Source organism: Cygnus atratus, chromosome 3 (genome assembly GCF_013377495.2).
Source record: "Cygnus atratus isolate AKBS03 ecotype Queensland, Australia chromosome 3, CAtr_DNAZoo_HiC_assembly, whole genome shotgun sequence".
Lineage (NCBI taxonomy): Eukaryota > Metazoa > Chordata > Aves > Anseriformes > Anatidae > Cygnus > Cygnus atratus.
In genome coordinates, this window is record NC_066364.1 from 49,895,094 (window position 1) to 49,908,346 (window position 13,253).

General features: G+C 48.6%; 1 protein-coding gene across 4 annotated transcripts in view; it reads right to left on the minus strand.

The window, feature by feature from the left end:
• The window catches only part of FYN (FYN proto-oncogene, Src family tyrosine kinase), a 132,883-nt gene extending 120,678 nt beyond the window's left edge, over positions 1-12,205 (minus strand). Inside the window, exon 1 of one of the 4 annotated variants that reach the window (XM_035538399.2) lies at positions 11,927-12,205. The gene's annotated coding sequence lies outside the window, so the exon portion shown is untranslated. The remainder of the gene's footprint in view (positions 1-11,926) is intronic. The other 3 variants (XM_035538398.2, XM_035538402.2, XM_035538401.2) reach the window with 3 other exon arrangements.
• Positions 12,206-13,253: the final 1,048 nt, after the last annotated feature.

Sequence of the window (13,253 nt, forward strand, 5' to 3'; positions counted from 1 at the left end):
ACAGCCGACCACACCTGAGCAGCCACAACGATGTTCTCCAGCACTGCTCACGGGCTCTGGGGAAGATCCGGGTTCCTGAGGGGTCCAGGAGGGGCCATTTATTACAGCCTACAGGCAAAACTCCCCATTTCACCACAGAATACAGGGATCTGGTCAGTAGTGAGCCTCAGCTTTGCATATAGCTACCTCATATTGTTCTTCAGCTGTGCAACGATGTCCGGATAACCCGAACAAGCTACGATATGTAAGGCTCATTGCCATACTAAAAGGGGCTTCTTAGTCACCTCTGAGTCCTATTCAATGTAACCTACAGTGACAACTGTATGGAGTAAAAATATAAAACTAATTCTCTGGGGTAGGGCAAAAAATAATCCACTTTTTATTTTTTAATCGCCGTGAATATAAGCAGTTCTGCGGCATTATGGTCGGAGCATTCGAGGCATCTATTAGTTCAAGGATAAACAGCTCGGTGGCGTGGGAGACGGTGTGATCTGAGGGTAATGAAAGGGAAGTAAGCGACAGAGGAGGCTGAGGTAAACAGGCATGAGGGCAGGATCGCTGCAAGCAGGGCTACAGGAAAATGTGCAAAAAGACCTGAGACAGAATCACAGAATGGTTTGGGTTGGAAGGGACCTTTGAGACCATCCAGTTCCAACCCCCCTGCCATGGGCAGGGACACCTCCCACCAGACCAGGTTGCCCAAAGCCCCATCCAGCCTGGCCTTGAGCACCTCCAGGGATGGGGCACCCACAGCTTCTCCGGGCAGCCTGTGCCAGGGCCTCACCACCCTCTGAGTGAAGAATTTCCTCCTAACATCTATTCTAACCCTACCCTCTTTCAGTTTTAAGCCATCCCCCCTTGTCCTATCACTCCACTCCCTGACAAAGAGTCCCTCCCCAGTTTCCCTGTAGGCCCCCTTTAGGCACTGGAAGGCCGCTACAAGGTCTCCTCAAAGCCTTCTCTTCTCCAGGCTGAACAACCCCAACTCCCTCACCCTGTCCTCATAGTAGAGGTGCTCCAGCCCCTTGATCATCCTCGGGGCCCTCCTCTGGGCTTGCTCCAACATGTCTATTTCTCTCTTGTGCTGGAGGCCTGACTGCCACAGCCAGTGCCACGGAGGTAGTAAGAATACTTAAAAAAGTAAACATAGTGGCAGCAACAGCCAAAATAGAAAGAGAGACTTCCACAGCTTTTAGGGAGCCAGAATTTCCTGAACTAAGAGCTTGCATTACATTAAAGCATGCATATGCACGTGGAAAGTTTATGCCTTCCGCTGCTCTCCCACACCACAGCGAGAAGACTTCTGAGCCAAGTGATGTGAGCCACACACACCTTGAAGCAACAGCAACTGCAGGACGAATCCCACACACACAGGTTTGGTGGTGGTTGTCGGTTTCTCTGTTATTCCAACTGCTTTGCTTTTTTTTTTTCCTTCCTCCAAGCAAATGTACGTGTAAGTACTTAAACTGTTAATCATAATGTTTTCATTTTGTGTTTAAAAACGTACATTAAAAAAAATCAAACAGAGATGATGAAACCTTCAAAAAGCACAGACTCTAGCAAGTCACAGGTACTTCAGGCACCAATAACAATGCAACATGCAATGCCTAAGTCTCAGAAATCCAGTGGGTAAGAAACCCCTTCTGGATTTACTACAATCGTAAGCAGGTGTTATGGGGCCCCAGTTCCCATAAGGCTCATCTGGGTGGCACATCTGTTATTTCAGTCCTCATATTTGTTAGCAACCATTAAAGAAGGTAACTTGTCTAGTAGTTAAGGTACTGCGAGGAAAAACAGACACATTGTGTGAATTCAGTTTGTCGTGTGTGTTGTTTACTATGCATTTTCCTCACTGTTTTACTGAAATAATCAAGGCAATAACATCTTATTGCTTCAGGTTATACTGCTGCATGCAGCGTGAAAGCCCGGTGCAAAAACTCACTACGGGGAAATGGAAAATGTTACAGTTCTGTGTATGTAAACACTGGCTGGGTTATCTGCTTCATTTCAGTCAAGCAAGGCCCTGTCTCAGTTCCAGCTCTGAGGTGACAGGAAGCCTACAAGCACTCCAGTGATACAGCTCCTCAGCAAGGGAAAGGTGACAGCAGCTGAAGACCTGGCTTAAAATAAGCCACTTAATTAGGCGGCAGGTGGAGGGAGGTAATTATTCCCCCTATGCAGCACTTGTGAGACCACATCCGGAGCGCTCAGTCTGGGTTGGGGAACACTGGGAAGAGAAAGATTGACGCACTGGAGCAGGTCCAGCGGATGGCCACCAGGATGCTGGAGCGCTTGGTGGATGAGGACAGATGGAAGGAGCTGGGTTTGTGTGGTCTGAGAAAGAGGAGGTCTGAGAGAGATGGGGGGGGAGCATCTCTGTCCAAACGCCCAGTGGGCAGTGGAGGAGAAGCTGAGGCCGGATTCTTCTTAGAGGCACACATAAAGTGGCAAGGAACAACAGACTCGAGTGGCACCGGGGGAAATTCCTGCTGGAGAGTAAGGAAAAAGATGTTCACAATGAGGGGGATTGTGCCCTTGAACACGCTGCCCAGAGAGGCCGTGTAACCTCCGCCCCTGGAGATACTCAAAACCCAACCGGATGAGGCACCAACCTCTCAGTCAGACCCAGCCTTGAGGTCAGCCCTGTTCTGCGAATGGAGATGTTTTCCAGAGGTTCCTTAAGCCTCAATTCTTCAGTGATTAAATTTTAAAAGGAAGAATAACACTTCTCAGAGGAGCTGGAAGGCCTATTAAGAAGTAGTTTAATAGAAGAACTATTAAAAAGTAATTTTAGCAGACAAGTCTGTTAGCTCTAGAGAGCTCAGTCACAAAGAAGCTGTTACAATATGATTGCAGGAAGAAAAAACAAGAACAAAAAACAACTGCAGGTGATTGTTCCCTTAAAACAGAACAAAGTTTTGGGTGTTTTTATTTGTTTTTTCTTCCCTAGGTTCAAAGCATGATATCAGAGTCCAAAGCTACATACTTGTCATGATAGGCACAGTTTAGCAAGTTCCCATACCAACAATCATAAAGCAAATCAACATAATGCGGTTTCACTGTGATTTTCAAGATATTTTCTCAGAAATTATGCTTGAGTGACAACATACTGCTGATTATGGAAGAAACTCATATTGCAGTTAGGGGTGACCACCTTATTGCCAAATACAGACCTTATTTCATGTGTACAGTTGTTTATACCTGCATTATCTCGAGATCTGTGATATTTCTCTGTAGGAAGAGGGTGTTAACAATAGTCTGATTACACCAAGAAATCCATAGAAATGTATTAACACTTCAAAACTAAATTTGAGACAAGCAATCCTAAACCAGTTTACTTTCAAAAGCCTTGACTCATCAGGAGAGGGACTCCTATACCACTCTGCCACTTTCGTGGCAATACGATTTGAATGGCTAGTCCATCCTTCTTTCAAAAAAAAAAAAAAAAAAAGAGACTGAAAATAACCACTGCATACAAGTGTAGCACCATGTCATTTTAAAGCTTATGGGTAGCTGTTACAGATGGAGCTTCCTGGGAATATAATCACTCTTCTTCAGTGGGGCAGATAACACAAATAGAAGAGAGTTTCTTCACAGTTTAGCACTATTTTAAAAAAAAAAAAAAAAACAACCTAGTTTGAATAGTCTTTGGTGCTGTGAAAATGAACATTTATCTAGTTAATCCACTCTTTCAGGTCATTTCACCCATGCCTCTTCTTTTTTGTGTCAAACCCAAGTGAAGCACAGCCTCTCCAGCACCAGACCATGCTGTGCAGACACACTCTCAGTAACTAGCACCTGGTCTCTGGGGCCCTGGACGTGGTGCAGGCATGTCAGTGTGGTTCTGCTCCTGGACTGCTGGGGATACCCCAGTTCTCACCCACGAGCTCCTCTGTTCACAACTGCAGCGATGTGGCTGTGCATCCAACCCTACCCTGGGAAGTACAAAGAAAGCAATGCTTTTTTTTTGATCTACCCTCCACGTTCAGCTCCAGATTATTCTCAGCACGTCTTGCTGTGCCACGTTAGCTCTAGCAGACAGCAACTGGTTTTACTAAGACACAAGCTTACAAGGCAAATAGTAAGAGTTGACCACAAAAGCAAAATTTCATTGGCTCGTTCAACATCTACGGCCATACAGTCAGCTTCGTAAAGCAGAACTAATTATTTTGCATTGGGGAGAAAAACAAAACAAGAAGCAGCCAACCAGCCTAACCTTTCAACAGCTCAAATCAACGCTTGCTAAAAAACATAGCAAGAGCAAAGACAAGGTCACCTCACCCTTGAAGTCGCTGAATCACGATAATGCTAAAGGAAGCCCACAGCTTAAAAAAAAAAAAAAAAAAAAAAAAAAGAAAAAAAGCCTGTAGAAGAAAAATGGTTTTTAACCTCTCACAAGAGCGGCAGCAAATCGCTCTGAATGTCGAGTCATCAGGCAGCACAAAGCCATCGATGCTCTTGCTGTTCTGCCTGCGATGACTGGGCAGGAGGAAGAGGCAAACAGCCTCCTTACGCACTTTGTCCCCAGCCGTATTTGTTCGTTTTTGGCAGCCCCACTTCAACATTAGGACAACAAGTTCTGCAGTTTTTAAGCGTGTCAGTAATGCTGCCCTAAGCAAGAAAGACAGTCAGTGCCTATCTCCTACCTCCTCCAGTGCACACAAGGTAATTTTCGACCTTCGGATGTAAAAGGTATTTCTCCTCCACAATGTTACATCATTTGGTGGCTCTCTTCTCAGCCAAACCTTTGGGTTCATTACATTTCCTACAGAAGGAAAACTCCAAGAGTGGTGCTCAAAAGAAATTAGAGCCAACACTACGCACGTTTTTGAGAGCACACAGACTATTACACTGCGAGTTAAATCTGGTTCTTCAGTTAGCCATCTGTTGTACACTGACCTTCTGTGAATTACAGGGAAAATTCAAAACCCAGTTGCTATTCCTCCTCACCAGTCCAACGTATCAGGTCCTGTGAATATAAGGCCACTGACTATTCACAGACACCTGGAAAACTTCATATTTGGAACTGCATATTCAGCTGGATGCTTTACATGAAAGTTATGAATGGCATCAGAGAGCGGGCCATCAAAAGGATTATTTAAATAGTTTTATTCCTTCCTTAGTAGTGAAAGCAGCAAAACGTTATCAGTGTATTTGAAAACGGGATCTGGGACCTTTCTTACAGAAATCACCAATTCAAATGCTGCTTGGGGTGACAACAACCAGAAATGCCATCTATTGCCTACCTATACCCAAACTCCAGAAAGAAGTTTAGAAGTTTTCATGTACTTTCCAGGAAGGCAGAGAGGCAACAGAATGGGCATTTTTGCAGATCTTCAGAGAAAAATCTTACTGAACATGGGGTGGGGAGGTGGCTCCCTCTGAAATCTCGTTAGTGACTGCTGTTAACCACTTGTGCAAGAGCACAGTAAATGTGACCGGGAAACAGCGTCCCAAGCAACTTCAACCTCTTAACTTGTTTTCTGAAGGAGAAAATGAATGATCAATAGGGAAAGCAAAGGACTATTGCATTGCAAGAAAGTGGGAGAGGGTAGAAAAAAAAAGAAAAAAGCTTGTGGTGACCGAGTACTGCTCCTGTCATCTTCTCCCAGAAGCCAGCACATGGTTATTACCTCTAACAGCACAGAATTCAGACCTGCCCCTTTCCAAACACTCTCAGCATACAGTGACAGCGTGCACGAGGATCTGTCCACAGGGAGGTCTAAAAACATGCAAGAGGTCATTAACCTCACCATAAAAAGAGAAACCAACGGAACACCATTAACCTCACCACTAAAAACAAACACGGGCCTCTCATACAGTTCAAGACACAAAACAGCCCAAGATCCAACTCCGAAAAATAGAGGTTTTCATTCCAAGTCACAGAGCTGCATTTTTCCTGGAAAAATGCATCGTTGCTTCCTAGCAAGAGGTTGCCCACAAAGCAAAACCCAGTCAGAGCAGCAAACAAATATTCTGTCCTTCAGTGGGGCGAGAGCTCCTTTCTCTTACTCCTGCTCTCCTCCCCTGGGGGAGCAGCACCTGGCTATAGGATGCAACCAGACCTACCCTGCAATTATCTGGTCCTACGATGAGGATTAAGAGATGACCAGGTATGGGATGAAGTTGTCCCAGAAGGAGGGAAAAAAATACTTCTATGTGAAAGTGATACAAACCCAGGAGTTAAAAAGTAGCAGACAAGCTTCTGCTGTATTTTTCAGGGGAAGGCCGCAGTCAAGCAAGCCCTGAAAGCAGCAGGATGTTGGTTGATACAGATAGCTACTGTCCTCTTTAACACTGTCATGAAGTTTTGCGCTGGCTAAAAAGAGCTACAGGCAGTCTGCGAGCACTCGTACTGTACGTCTCAGCGATGGCCCCAAGCACCACACTGCTTCTGGCTGGGGAGCTTTCAGGCCGGGTAGCAGCAGGACTTCCAAGTTATTCTGAGTGAGAGCATCTACCCCTTCAATAATAATCCCCAGGGCAATTTTGCAGTTTAAAGACCAGGCACAAAAGGGAGGAAAAACAAAATATTTGTAAAAAAAAATATATATAACTCAATACTCAACTGTACACCAACATCAGAAGTTACGATAGGAACTGTGCGATGGCCCAGTCACGGCAGGAAGACCTTCGAGCTGCCTCTCGAAGTGCTACAGCTGCAAGTCAGAGATGCAAGTTGCACACGGTGTTCCTCCCCACGCGGGCTGTTCTGTGATAAGGGGGTTGCAAGGTCTTTATGAACACAATGAGCGTGCTTCAAATGAATGATGAAATCTCTTTGTTTAAAAAAAGTGAACTAGTAGAAAAAAATGATGAAGTTTAAAGAAGAACAATGCTAGGAACAACCAGATACAGTCATTAGAGAACTTTCATGAAACAGAGAAGTTCTTTAAAAAAATAACTGAATGGGTATTTAATACTAATTTTCACTATCATATCCCGTTTAACTTCTCCGTATAGCTTCATCTACCAAAGAGATGCCTGACAAGGTACGAATTAATTGGCAATAATGCTTTCATCCTGGAGTACACCAAAGCTTAAGGATTATTTTGGTCAATTCTGTTAACAAGGGAAAACTGGAACCGAGAGGAAAAGGCCAATTTCAAACAGAGAAGATATTTCAACTAAGCCTAGCCAATCATTTGAGGTTTCCTCCCTCCTCCTCCCAAAATTGTTAAAACAAAAGTTATCCATGAGTTTAAGTGGCGTGAAACACTTGCCACCCGCCCCGAAAGCGAATGTTCACACACACCCTAGCTTTCTTGGGTCCGCTTCAGCCAATTCTTCACTTAGTCTGTTCAATGTTCCCCCAGCCCAAGTATTTCTCTGCTTCTGCCTATACGTTGTGCTCCTTTCTGGTTATAGCCACCGAGTGCCTAGAGCAGGAGGGGACTAAGAATTTCCCTAGGCTAGAAAAGGCATCCAGTGCCTTCGGCCTCCTACAAAAGCCACCAAAATAAAATAATTAAATATATATATATATATATATATATATATATATATATCTGGAGGGGTGACCCTCTTTGATCCCACCAAATCATTGACACATCACAGCTGCCTTGTATAGCTCCTTGTATATCTCAACATGAAGAGCATCAGCTAACTTGCACTAAGAATTTAGGCCACCTGCTTAATCAAGTAGGATTTACTACTTAGAGATGCTCTGGAAAATTATAGCATAGAAAAACAAACAACCTCCAGAGGTGCAAGACTTCCTTGAATTGACAGAAGCTCATCTGGAAAACCTGGGGTAACCTCTCCCTGTATAACACTGTCACACGCAACATCAGTAGAGCCATTCAAGTCGGAATGCCTTTGGTCTCAAAAAGAAACTGCATTTTGGGAACGGCAACAAAGATTCACTTTCTATAACAAGCTGACTGCACTCAAGCCATCTAATTCACATCAGCTGAAACTGCAAGGCTAGCTTTTTGATGGCTTTTTCAGATGAAAAATATTCACTCAAGTGCATGGTATACAAGCAGGAGAACTGGTCAGGAAAAATCTGACAGTCATTCTCTGCAGGACTATTCAGTTCTAGCCACACCTAGAAGCTCCATAAACGTGTTGCTAATTTCATATATACTTAATGGGAATCTTCAATAAAAAGTCAAAATGTCAACGGTTTTATTTTACTCCAAACAGTTGCACATATTTTGAGCTGTAATCCTGTATTTCAGAATGAGTTACAACTCAAAGCAGTCAGAGGCAAGATGAGGTGGCATGTTTTGGTTGACTTGAATTAATCTCATTTTTTCATTTCCTTCAGTGGAAGCGTTGATATTGTTGGGCTTTGTCTCAGTTCCAAGTGAAGGAAAGTTCTGAAAGTTCTTTACAAAATGTCACTGTTTTCCTGCAGCCAACTGTAAGGAGAACAACGTGGCACTTCTCCTTGGCTGCAAATTTCCGTGAGGTCAAGTTGGTCTCTGGTTTCATGGCTCAAGGACATCTCCCACAGACAGGCTTACCTTTTACCACTCTCTTTAGCACCAGGAGTCTGCTTACCTGCACTTAAGAAGCAAGGCTGTGCCCTCAGACTCCATGCACTGACTCCTCCAGGAGCGGGGTACATGGCTCAGAGGCAGCAGAACAACTAACACCCTGCACCTCTCATCTGGGCCTGACAACTCTCGGTCTAGGAGGAAGTCAGGCACTAAGGGCAAAACCTGCGAGGGGATGCAAATGCTATAAATCCTCCTCCTACACCTGCACGTTTGTCACCTATCGAAATTTCAAGCGTTTTTTGTTGCTGGTGGCTTTTTAACCATCTTATCAAAAGCAGATTGGGGTTTTTAAATTTTAAGAGCAAGCTGCTGCTGTGCAAAGCGAGATAACCCAGCACGCAGGCAGATGCAGCACTGAAGCTTCCCCTCTTCCTGAGGCGTTTTGTTCGGGGTGGCCCCGCCAGCATCTCCCTCAGCACTCCAGTGACTCGGAGGTGCTTGTATGATGTCCAACAGCACGCAGAGAGCATCCACATCCCACGCTCAGGGATGCCAAAGTCCGCGGGGCTTGCAAACACCCTTGCAGCAAGGCCTCACGATGCTCCGCACTGAAGCGCACGAATCCTCTTGTGGATTTCACTCAAAGTAAACCGCTGACTTGCACTACACAGATCTGCAGGCCTTTTGTCACCGAAGGAGTCCTTAATTGCTAGATTTCAATGAGACTGCTCGGGTGAATTAGATTTGTCTGGTTCAAGTCCTGTTTGGGGAGTAATGGGTCGAAATTACTTGTGAAGACACTTGTGTGGGAGCTGCAGGGGTGGGAAAGGGTAAAGAGTTATTAATTTTCTTCCTCTTGAAGGTCACTTTGCCAACACACGCTGTCAAAGCAGACCTGCCCATAACGCAAATTACAAAGCGCTGGCCATGACCGAAATGAATTCCATTATTATACATTCAAATACCACCCAGGCCGACTTTGGCAGAACTTTACCAAACAAGTTTGGATCGAATATTAATGCGTACCTGAGAGAGCGCGAGGAAGGGAAAACACAAGCATGCAACACATTCTCTCCCTGAAGTTAAAGCCCTCTGACGCGGGAAGACAGCACAGGGAAGATTACTGGCTAAGTAACACTAATGAGGCATAAGATAGCAAACAACTCTAAGTCTTCTTTAACATAACCAAATGCATGATGCTGTAGATGCATCATATCAGAATGCTACATCGTCGTGGAGGCACTGGACAGTTTTCATGCATCTCACCACAACTGTATTACCCCATAAATGTACCACAGACCACACCACGTCCAGATTAGCATATTCAGTTTAATTCCGAAGGCCTTTCCGTATCCAACTCCACCCATGCGTTTTGGATAACACTATTCAGGCGTTTCATGCAAAGTTATTGTGAAATCTATGGTATGTCAAAAATAACTCCTCAGCAATGCTTTGTCTTTCTTACTCAAACGAAACAGAAATTTGTCAATGGGTCCTAACTTTCAAAGACTCTTAAAATGAAAGGGGTTGATAAGCAACCACCTTCGTCACTTCTGTCTTACCCTGATGGCCACGTCCACATGCCAAAGTTGTTTACCATTCACTGAAGACGTGTATTTAGTCAACATCAAAACAACTTCCAGAGAAGCCTGTTCAGGGTTTTATACTTAACTGATATTTCGTGCCACTACACCTTCCACCAGCAGGTAACATGGAATTTCTGAAACAATGTGCCCGAAGCATAAACCACAAAACACCAAAGTCAGTAGCCTACCATTAGACAACCTCACAGGGGAAATTCTTATTTTTGCCAAAGATGAAGCTTTCAGATGAGGCACTAATTTATTAGAGGTGGAAAAGAAGCAGGTTTGCAGGCAAACCCGTGAGTCACCTGAAACTTCCAACAAAGTAAGAGAAATCCGCCACCTACTACCAATGAAACATGAATTTTGAAGGAATTAATTGATATTACTTTCTCTTTCTCATCAAATCACAGCTTTGTGAGGAAAAGGGAGTCAAGAAGGAAACCATTGTTTCCCCCGAACTCCCTTTAATTTTTTTTTTTTTAAATTAAAAAGTTTGAGAAGCCGTAGACCTACTGACATCCACCGTGCATTACCAGCTTTCTGAGCACGTACACCAACACGCTGCCTGCCCCCTGCCTCGCTGGGGGTAAGGTAACAATCTGCCGCTTTAGAGATACTAAGCGAGCACTCAACTTGAAAAACGAACAAAGAGTGGCTTCTCTCCCTCCCAGGGCTTCCCACTGGGCCCAGCTGTGGCTGAAATGGATACAACCGAATAGTTGGAGACGTTTCCTTCCCTTCCCACTCTGATATTCTTCTTGGGGCTTCCTTTGTTCGCTCACAGAACTTTGTTTGAAGCATGTTGAAGCGTTTTCCCTCCCTCGCTGCGTGACGAGCCCACGCGGCCAGGAGAAGCACAGAGGTCCTGCTGGGAGCCCTACGGTGGGCGTCCGAGCGGACACGGCTCTCCACTCACATTCTCTGCATTTCGAGCCGGTGGCGTCCCTTCGGCTCACTGGTCCTCCTTGGGGGAGACCGGACGAGTCAACCTTAACGAAAACACCTCCTCACCCAACACAGAGACATGGGGATCTTCACCTACAATTGTTCTAGGCTTCGGTCGTGGCACGCCAGCTAGACAGATACCGGGGAGAAACAACACAAACCCGAGATGCGCCTGTGCGGAGGAGATACTGGAAAGTGTTACAGCCGCGGGGATGGTGGAAGGAAGGATGTGGGAGTCACGGAGGTTGTACACAAGGAGGAAAATGACAAGGTCTCTGAGGCGTTCCCAGCGCCGTGGATATGTCTCACAAGCCCGGTCCGTCCCCACTCGTTCTGTAGCATTTCATGGCTAGGAGCAGGGCAGAGGGACGGCTGGACAGCTCGGGGGGGTGGGAGCTCACCTCCCAGCCCGAACCCTCTCCTCCAGCACCTCCCGGCCCTGCCGTCCCCACCGGAGCCCCCTCCGTCAGCGGGGTCCCCAGGGGGGGCTCAGGGCAGCCCGGGGGGGACGAACAAGGGGCCGGGGGTGGACGAGGGGCCGGCCTCCCCCTGCCACCCCCGGCCATTTCGCGCTGCCCTCGCCCCCTCCGTGAAAGGGACCTTTGTCAGGGCACCCCACCCCATCCCACAGCGCGGGGGGCACAGCTCCTGCCGTCCCACCCCCCCTCTCCCCGCAGCCTTTTATTTCGCAGCCACGAATACATCCCCGTGCTGAGGGGGGGGGGGGGGGGGGGGGCGCACGGGGCCGCGCCCCCGGTAAGCGGCGATGCCGGGGGCTGCGGGCAGGGGTCCCCCCGCGGTGCCGCCCCCGCGGCTGGGCGCACAAAGGAAGCCCCGCGCCGCAGCATCGCCCCCTCCTCCTCCTCCTCCTCCTCCTCCTCCTCCTCCCCCCCTCTCCTCCCTTCCCTTCCCCGCCCCGCCTCCCCCGGGCGGCGGCCCCCCGGTTACCTGCGGCGGCTCCGCACGCCCGCTCCCATCCTCCTCGCCCCGCTCCCCGGTGCCCCCTGCCCGCGGGCGGTAGCGGCGGTGGCGGCGGCTCCCGCTGCGCTGCGCTGCGCACCCCCGGCGGGCAGAGCCGGGCGGAGCCCGCCGAGCACGGGGACGGGGCTCTCGGGGGAGCTGCGCTGCCTCCGCTCCGCTCCGCTCCGCTGCCGGTGCCGGTGCCGGTGCCGGCCCCGCTCCGCTCCGCCCGGGCGCTCCCCTCCCGCCGGGGCTGCTGACAGATGGCGCAACCGCCCAGCCGCCGCCGCCGCCGCCTCCCCCGCCCGCCGCGCCCCGCCGCGGGGGCGGACCGAGACTGGCAGCGCCGCCGGCCTATGGGAGAGCGCGGCCCGCTGCCGCCGCCGCTCCGATTGGGCGGCGGAGAGGGGAGGGCGGGGAGAGGGAGGCCGCGCCTCAGCGCCCGCTGGGAGGGTGTGGGGGGGGGCAGCGCAGCGCCGCCATCTCCGCACCGGCCCCGGGGGGCTCGGGGGGGATGGCAGGGGCAGGAGCTGCTAAGGGCTGCAGCCTGCCCTGATGGGGAGAGCAACCTCAGGCAGACCGGGTTTCTTCACAGAATCGCAGAATCATCTAGGTTGGAAGAGACCTCCAAGATCACCCAGTCCAACCTCTGACCTAACACTAACAAGTCCTCCACTAAACCATATCACTGAGCTCTACATCTAAACGTCTCTTAAAGACCTTCAGGGACGGTGACTCAACCACTTCCCTGGGCAGCCCATCCCAATGCCTAACAACCCTTTTGGTAAAGAAGTTCTTCCTAATATCTTGTCTGGTATCCGTAATTCTTGAAATTGGTGGTAGCGGGCGGGAGGGGAGTGGAGAAGTGAACCGTGTGGAGGCTTTCAAGGTCTCTGGTTTTGTGCTAGGCACTGGTGTTTCAGGGGGCCACACTGGGCGTTGCTGCGACCTCGCCATGGCCATCCTCAAGGAGGTGCGACCACTGGCCCTTCACCACAGCCAGAAGCCCCCACTGGAGCCTTGCACAGTGCTCAAACACACACAGGCTTTGCTGCCCTCGAGTCGCAGTATGCATTGCTCCATAGGCAGGTACCAGGGAAAGGTGTCCGTACACTTTGTTCCCTCCACGTCCTCAGCGGTGCCGTAACTCCTCCCAGTGTTTCTCAAGGTGTTTGTGTCCACCGAGCTCCGCGTGCTCCAGCTTCAGGCACCTTCTCTGAACACAGCCCTGCGTGTGACCTCGGATGCTCCTGTGTTGACAGATTGGCACATCTCACTGTCACTCATCTCCTAGGGTTTGGAGAACTCTGTTGCC